The 6319-nt window shown below is 38.3% G+C and overlaps 1 pseudogene; it reads left to right on the top strand.

Moving 5' to 3' along the window:
• Window positions 1–4086, top strand: part of LOC144373076 (isocitrate dehydrogenase [NADP] cytoplasmic-like) — a 17953-nt pseudogene extending 13867 nt beyond the window's left edge.
• The last annotated feature ends 2233 nt before the right edge of the window (window positions 4087–6319 follow it).

Genomic DNA, 6319 nt, shown 5'->3' with positions numbered 1-6319 from the left:
AATCCTTATTTCCTCAGAATAGCAGAGTATCTGCATATAATAACAACAAGATATTGAGCTCTTACTGTGCAGATATTTTTCTAAGAAATATGAATATATATTCACAAATTATATGTATATTCATCTAATCCCACAACAACACAGTAAAGTAGGACCTTTTATTATTCTCATTTTACAGGTAGGAAAACTGAGTCACAGCAGATATGAAGTCACAGAATAGGGTGAAAAACAGGCAGTCAGACCCCAAACCCTCCATCATGGTGCAGGTACCAGAGATAAATGAGAAACAGCTCAGCTTCTCCAGATCCTTTGACTCTGAGATCTGGATACTTCATTTTCTGAAAGGCAGAGGAGCTACCAATGACTCCATGTGCTCATGCTTACTTTGCTTACCAAGACCTGACAAGACTGAGTCTTTTGCTCTCAATGCTGAGAGACCAGTCTTCTCGCAGATGGACCAGTACTTAATGCTCTGCCACCTACAGGTTATGGCTCCCTTGGCATGATGACTAGTGTGCTGATTTGTCCAGATGGCAAGACAGTAGAAGCAGAGGCTGCCCATGGGACAGTAACACGCCACTACCGCTTGTACCAGAAAGGACAGGAGACGTCCACCAATCCTATTGGTAAGATGGTGTCTACTCCTACATCGATTTCTGACAAGAGAGTGTTCTCCAAAGGCGATCTCCAGAGGAACTCAGGCACATTCCTTAGGCTACTCAGTGTTTTGTGTGAAAAGTCATCAGCAAGTAGCTAATGAATTCTACTAATAGGAGCTATTTTAACATGCTTAATAATGTTCTCAAAATGTGCTTTTCTATTTTGTAGAATAGTATACATTACAGAAAAGAATATTATCAACAACTGTATCAACTGTCCCTAGAGCAGTGAAATGTCACTGGAGGCTACACATCTAAAGTCACATGGATAGATGCCTTCAACAAGGTGTCAAGGACAGCACTTTAAAAAGAGATAGCAGCCTAAAAAGAGGAGACCAATGTAGACATGTAGACAAAAGATATAGAGACCTTTTCTAAGACAGAAATACCTTAAACATCAAGCTCTAGTACCATACCATTAAAATGTAGGTTTTTTTCCCACACTTTTTCTTAGTGCATTATAGTTTCATAACGGTGGGGTTTGTTGTTACATATTGTCCGTGCGCAAAATATAACAACAAAACTTGGCCAATATCACTTCATAGCACATTCCCCCTCCCTCCTTCCACCACCCCCTGGTCCCTTTCCTCTGGGGTTTTGGGGTATTGGGGGGTAGTTTCTATTTGGGAAAGTATTTCCAGCTTTCCTAAAACTTCTGTCCTATATGGATATCATCTAATAAAGCCCACAACCTAAATTTTTTAAAATGTTTTGTTTGGGAGAATTGTGAAAGATTTGGGAATTCTTAGACCTGGGATGACTGTTTCTCTTTTTTAGCTTCCATTTTTGCCTGGACCAGAGGGTTAGCCCACAGAGCAAAGCTGGATAACAATAATGAACTTGGCATCTTTGCAAAGGCTTTGGAAGAAGTCTGCATTGAGACCATTGAGACTGGCTTTATGACCAAAAACTTGGCTGCTTGCATTAAAGGTCTACCCAAGTAAGTATAAGATGCCCTGAACTCTGTGGTCAGATTGCCATTTACCCTCACCAGCCTCAAAACACCAGTGTTTTTTGTAATTATGTAAATTGATATCCATCATCCTTTTTAGGGGTCAGTAGACATTATGTAGTATCAGACAGTAAACATTTCAGATTGTGTATGTGTATGTGGGGGGCAGGGGGGTTTCTGGTGATTGAACTCAAGAATGCTCCATCATTGAGCTATATCTTTAGGATTTTTTTTTTGTCAGGGTCTTACTAAGTTGCCCAGGCTAGCCTTGAATTTGTGATCCTCCTGCCTCAATCTTCTGGTAGCTGGGCTTACAAGCATATGCCACCAAGCCCAGCTACATTTTAGTTTGTGGGACATACAGTCTTTTGAAAACTATGCAAATACTAAACTTGGCATCTACTGTTGTGGCAGGAAGGTGGTCATAGATAATACAAAGATGCATAGATACAGCAACTTGCCAATTATACTTTTGTGTACAAAACCAGACTACAGGCTAAATTTATTCTATGGCTGGGCTATAATTTGCTGATCTAGTTAACAATAATTGAATGAACAACTTATTTAATTTTAAGAAAATGATAGTCAATTAGGAAAAAAGGGAACTCAGAGTCTAGCTAATTCCATCCCATTATTTTCTTTAATTTACAAATGAGACAAATAAGTAGCGCAAGTATAAGATGTTCATTGATTACTATCACTTCCTTAAGTTCCACTAACCTTCGGTACAGTGGAACTTACTGTGCATTGATTGCCTTGGGCTTTTCTGAGGACATGGTAACCAGTATTCCATTGCATTAGCTGCTAATCAGATAACTCTCTCAAAGTCAGAGTTAGTTCCCAGGACTCATCTTAAGAAATTTTAGAAAATATTAACACTAATACCAAGTCCCAACTGGTATATCCTCAGAGATTTCAGTACACCCCAATAAAGTGCATATACTCAATCACTGCAAATTTCTTAACTTGAATTTCCATCAAGAATACAATGTTTGAAATGTTCCAATCTGTATAGTATATGTAATATCTATAGGATCTTTGCAGCCTATTTGATGGGCATGTACCAGCATGATTATGTCAGTTAGTCCATTCTTTTTTGTTTTTCTTAAATAAAACACTGATGAAAACAAGAGCATTTAAGCTTTTTTAAGAACATGTAACGGTGAATGAGAATGTAGGTAAAGCATGGCTATACTCTCAACAGGTTTTGTTATTTCTAAGAATTAAGGAGTAGGATGAGTCTGCTCTCATTGGATTAGTCTAAACTGAAACTTTTGATAGTTTCAACCTCAAAGCTACATGGCATGGAACCTACTGTGAATGTTTGTGCTTCAGCCTCCACTGCAGGATGCCCAAGACTGGGTCAGCCCTATGAACTGGAAACATAGTCATTGTCTGTATTCTTGTAGCTTGGTAACATTAATCAGTTGACTTCTAGAAATAGATAGAATACTGTTAAGTAGTGTTTTTAGGATTTTTTTCTCTACCTCCTACAATATTAGAAACAAACTAAATTTCCATCTTTCCTTTTTTCTCTTCTTTTAGCGTACAGCGTTCTGACTACTTGAATACCTTTGAGTTCATGGACAAACTTGGAGAAAACTTGAAGATAAAACTAGCTCAAGCCAAACTTTAATTTCATGTCTGGGCTTAGGAGGATAAGTGGTCTTGGTAACTAGGTCCACAAGTTTACATTTTTTTGTATTACACTCACAGGTTAAAACAAAATCAATTTTATAATTTGTTTGTAAGCTGGCGTTGATCTTTTCTATAAGTTTACACCCCTTTTCTTATATATACAGTAATTGCCACCTTCCTGAACATGGAAGAGAACTCTTTTTAAATTGTGTTTTATTTTCTAGAAGCAGCCTAGGAGTTACTTTCATATTCAATGTTATTCCTTCACATGTTCCAATATAAATGACCAAAATCAAGAGTGCTCAAAAGGGTTAACAATAGCCACAGTATTTGTTCCCTAAAATCTGTATAATATAGTACTTTACTCCCTTTCCCTGTTGTCCATGACTGTGGGCACTGGGAATTTTGGTGTTACAGATGTCCCAGTATGTGAGGTAGCTACACATTGATCTTGCACATGACTAGAACAAAGAATGCAAGTGTAACTAAAACATGTTGAAGTCATTGCAGTCATTTTTTTCAAGAGCATAGTGAATGTGTCCAAAGTGCTAAATACTTTTGAGGACACTGGGGAGTTCAGAATGCAAAATAAATACTTCCTAGAGGTTTATCTTCTGTATTTGTCTTTTCTTCCTCCTCCTCTGGCCTGAGGATTTTGCTACCCTAAATAGCATTTTATCCACGTGCAATAATGTAAACTGTACCTTTTTTGGACTTCTCCTGGCCTGTTTCATTTGTTTTATATAAATATGATTTCTCAGAGGTTGATATTAAACACTATTCTAGTCCAGTCTTCATCTGAACTGTTAATTTTAATTAAAATCAAGTGCTAATGACTCTTTTCTGGGTTTTTATTTATGCTTATGCCTTATGCCTTATTCTGGCTCCTTGCCATAGGGATTTGATCTGGGGTTGGGGGGCGGGGAAAATCTCTGCTCTCAAGAATTAACTGGGGGGGAGGGGGGATGGATAAGTAAACAGTGAGAGGTGGATCCCACTACATCGAGAGGAATGAGAATGGCCAAAGGTCATTACTAAAGGAGTAATTAGACAATAGATTCTGTCCATGCACCGCTGAGGAGTTCAGGCATTATCTTAAAGGTTAGTAGGGGGCCAATGAAGCCTTTTAAGAAGGAAGAGACATGATTATATTTTCATTTTTAAAAGTAGCACTTAGGGCAGCTCTTTTAAAAAAATAGGTGATGAGGGGTAGAATGGTGGGCACATAGAGAGAGGAAAACCTTCTAGGAGGCTGTTGGATTACTGCAGGCAGGAAACAGTTAAGACCCAGCTGGAGCAGTGGCACTGAGAACTGGATGAATCCCTGAGATAAGTTAATGAATGAGTACTGGCAGGGCACATGGGGGCTGAGGGAGAAAAACAAGTCAAGGAGGCTTCCCTAGCTTACCATACTTAGAGAAAGGCTGTCCATATCCTAGCATCTTTGAGAGGGAGGCCCTGTGAGGTTTTGCACTCTCATGCCTCAGAATTCAGTAAGCTGGGGTGGATATCTCTTGGCTATTTCCTGACAAGCTTAGAGTCAGGACACAGACACTTCCTTAGCATACCGTCAGCCCAATAACACATGGAGTTTTTCAGACTCCTGTGGGGTAGAGCTAACTCAAGATGTACATTTGACCGTTTCCTCAGTGCTACCCTTGAGGTACACCCCAGTCTAAGCTCTAGAGCCTTGAACAGCCCCACACAGAAGAATATCATTAAGCAGGCAAGGCCCTATGTCTTGGGCAATTTATCTCCAGTCAAACTGAAGTTAGAAGGCAAGGCACGTGAGCTCTCTTGAGGGATGAGGGAATGGGATATCCATTCTTCTCATACAATCAACTATGTCACTCAGGCAATAGGAAAAAAAAAGCATTGCATCCAGATAAAACTATTCAAAAAATAGGCAATAATTTTTTTCATCTCCCATACAGATTTTTTTAAGTTTATATAACTATAGTTATGAATAAGATTCTACAAAATTTAGAATTAACATGCCATGATATTTTGTTTGGCTTTGAGAGCATTGTAAACTGGTAAGTTATTTTTTGGCTAGTATTTGTTCCAATATAAAGATATACCAACAAATCAATTTTAACATTAACGCTTCTAAATCTTTTTTGTTTAATAGTATAGATTTGGATTAGAAGGACAAGGAACATCAGTTCTTTTACATAATTCTCTACTTGCATTTAATTCTCACTGAAGTCTTAAGAGATTGTACAACTGTTTTTAATTAGAAACCAGAAAATTAGACTGATTAACTTAGAGTTGGAGCTGATATTCCCTTAAAGCCCCTTGATGTCCAACAAACTGGTGAAACTTAAGTTCCTTCATATTATTGAACCTTTGGCCTTTCAAATTACTTCAACATTTAAAGTTTACATCTAAAAAAATTGTCAAATAAAATATATTTTCACTCTCCTCATCTAAGCCATCATAACTATTAGAGGACCCAGTTCCCCTTCCACTGATATTATTTGAATTAATTTAAAAAGCAGGACTGGGGATGCAACTTAATGGTACAGAGGTTGCCTAGCTTGCATGAGGCTTGGGTTTGATCCTCTATTATCCCTTTGCTCTACATAGCAGCTCATGTTTGTTCAGCGTTTCATGGGGAAGGTAAATGGGGCCTTTGATCAAGATTGCAAAATACATTGATAGCCACTAGTGCTCAGGAATCTATAACAGATCAGGCTCTTTCCACCATCTGCCTGTTTCAGGTTTGGGTAAAAGAAGAAAATATCGAATGTTTTCTTTTGCCAACAAATGATATCATGGGATTGGATGATCTTTAAGTCCCTCTATCACTCACAGATCCTGGGAGTTCATGAGTGCTGCTCCACTGGCCACCAGAATCAGCATCTTCCAAAAATACTTAATGTTCTAAAATAATCAGATGAGCAGATGCTGACCAATACCTCCACAGGGTAATGGTTTATTCTGAAACAACTAGAGAGTCCAAATAGTTGACCTGGAAAATGTGCTCTTTAGCAAAACATTGATGGTAGGAAGATCCAGGGACAGAAATGAAGAGAGTTCCAGACTTTGAAATTCTCTAAATGTTGCA

Source organism: Ictidomys tridecemlineatus, unplaced genomic scaffold, assembly GCF_052094955.1.
Source record: "Ictidomys tridecemlineatus isolate mIctTri1 unplaced genomic scaffold, mIctTri1.hap1 Scaffold_223, whole genome shotgun sequence".
NCBI classification, from domain to species: domain Eukaryota; kingdom Metazoa; phylum Chordata; class Mammalia; order Rodentia; family Sciuridae; genus Ictidomys; species Ictidomys tridecemlineatus.
Note: the sequence above shows the minus strand (reverse complement) of the source record. Positions and strands in the feature narration are given on the sequence as shown.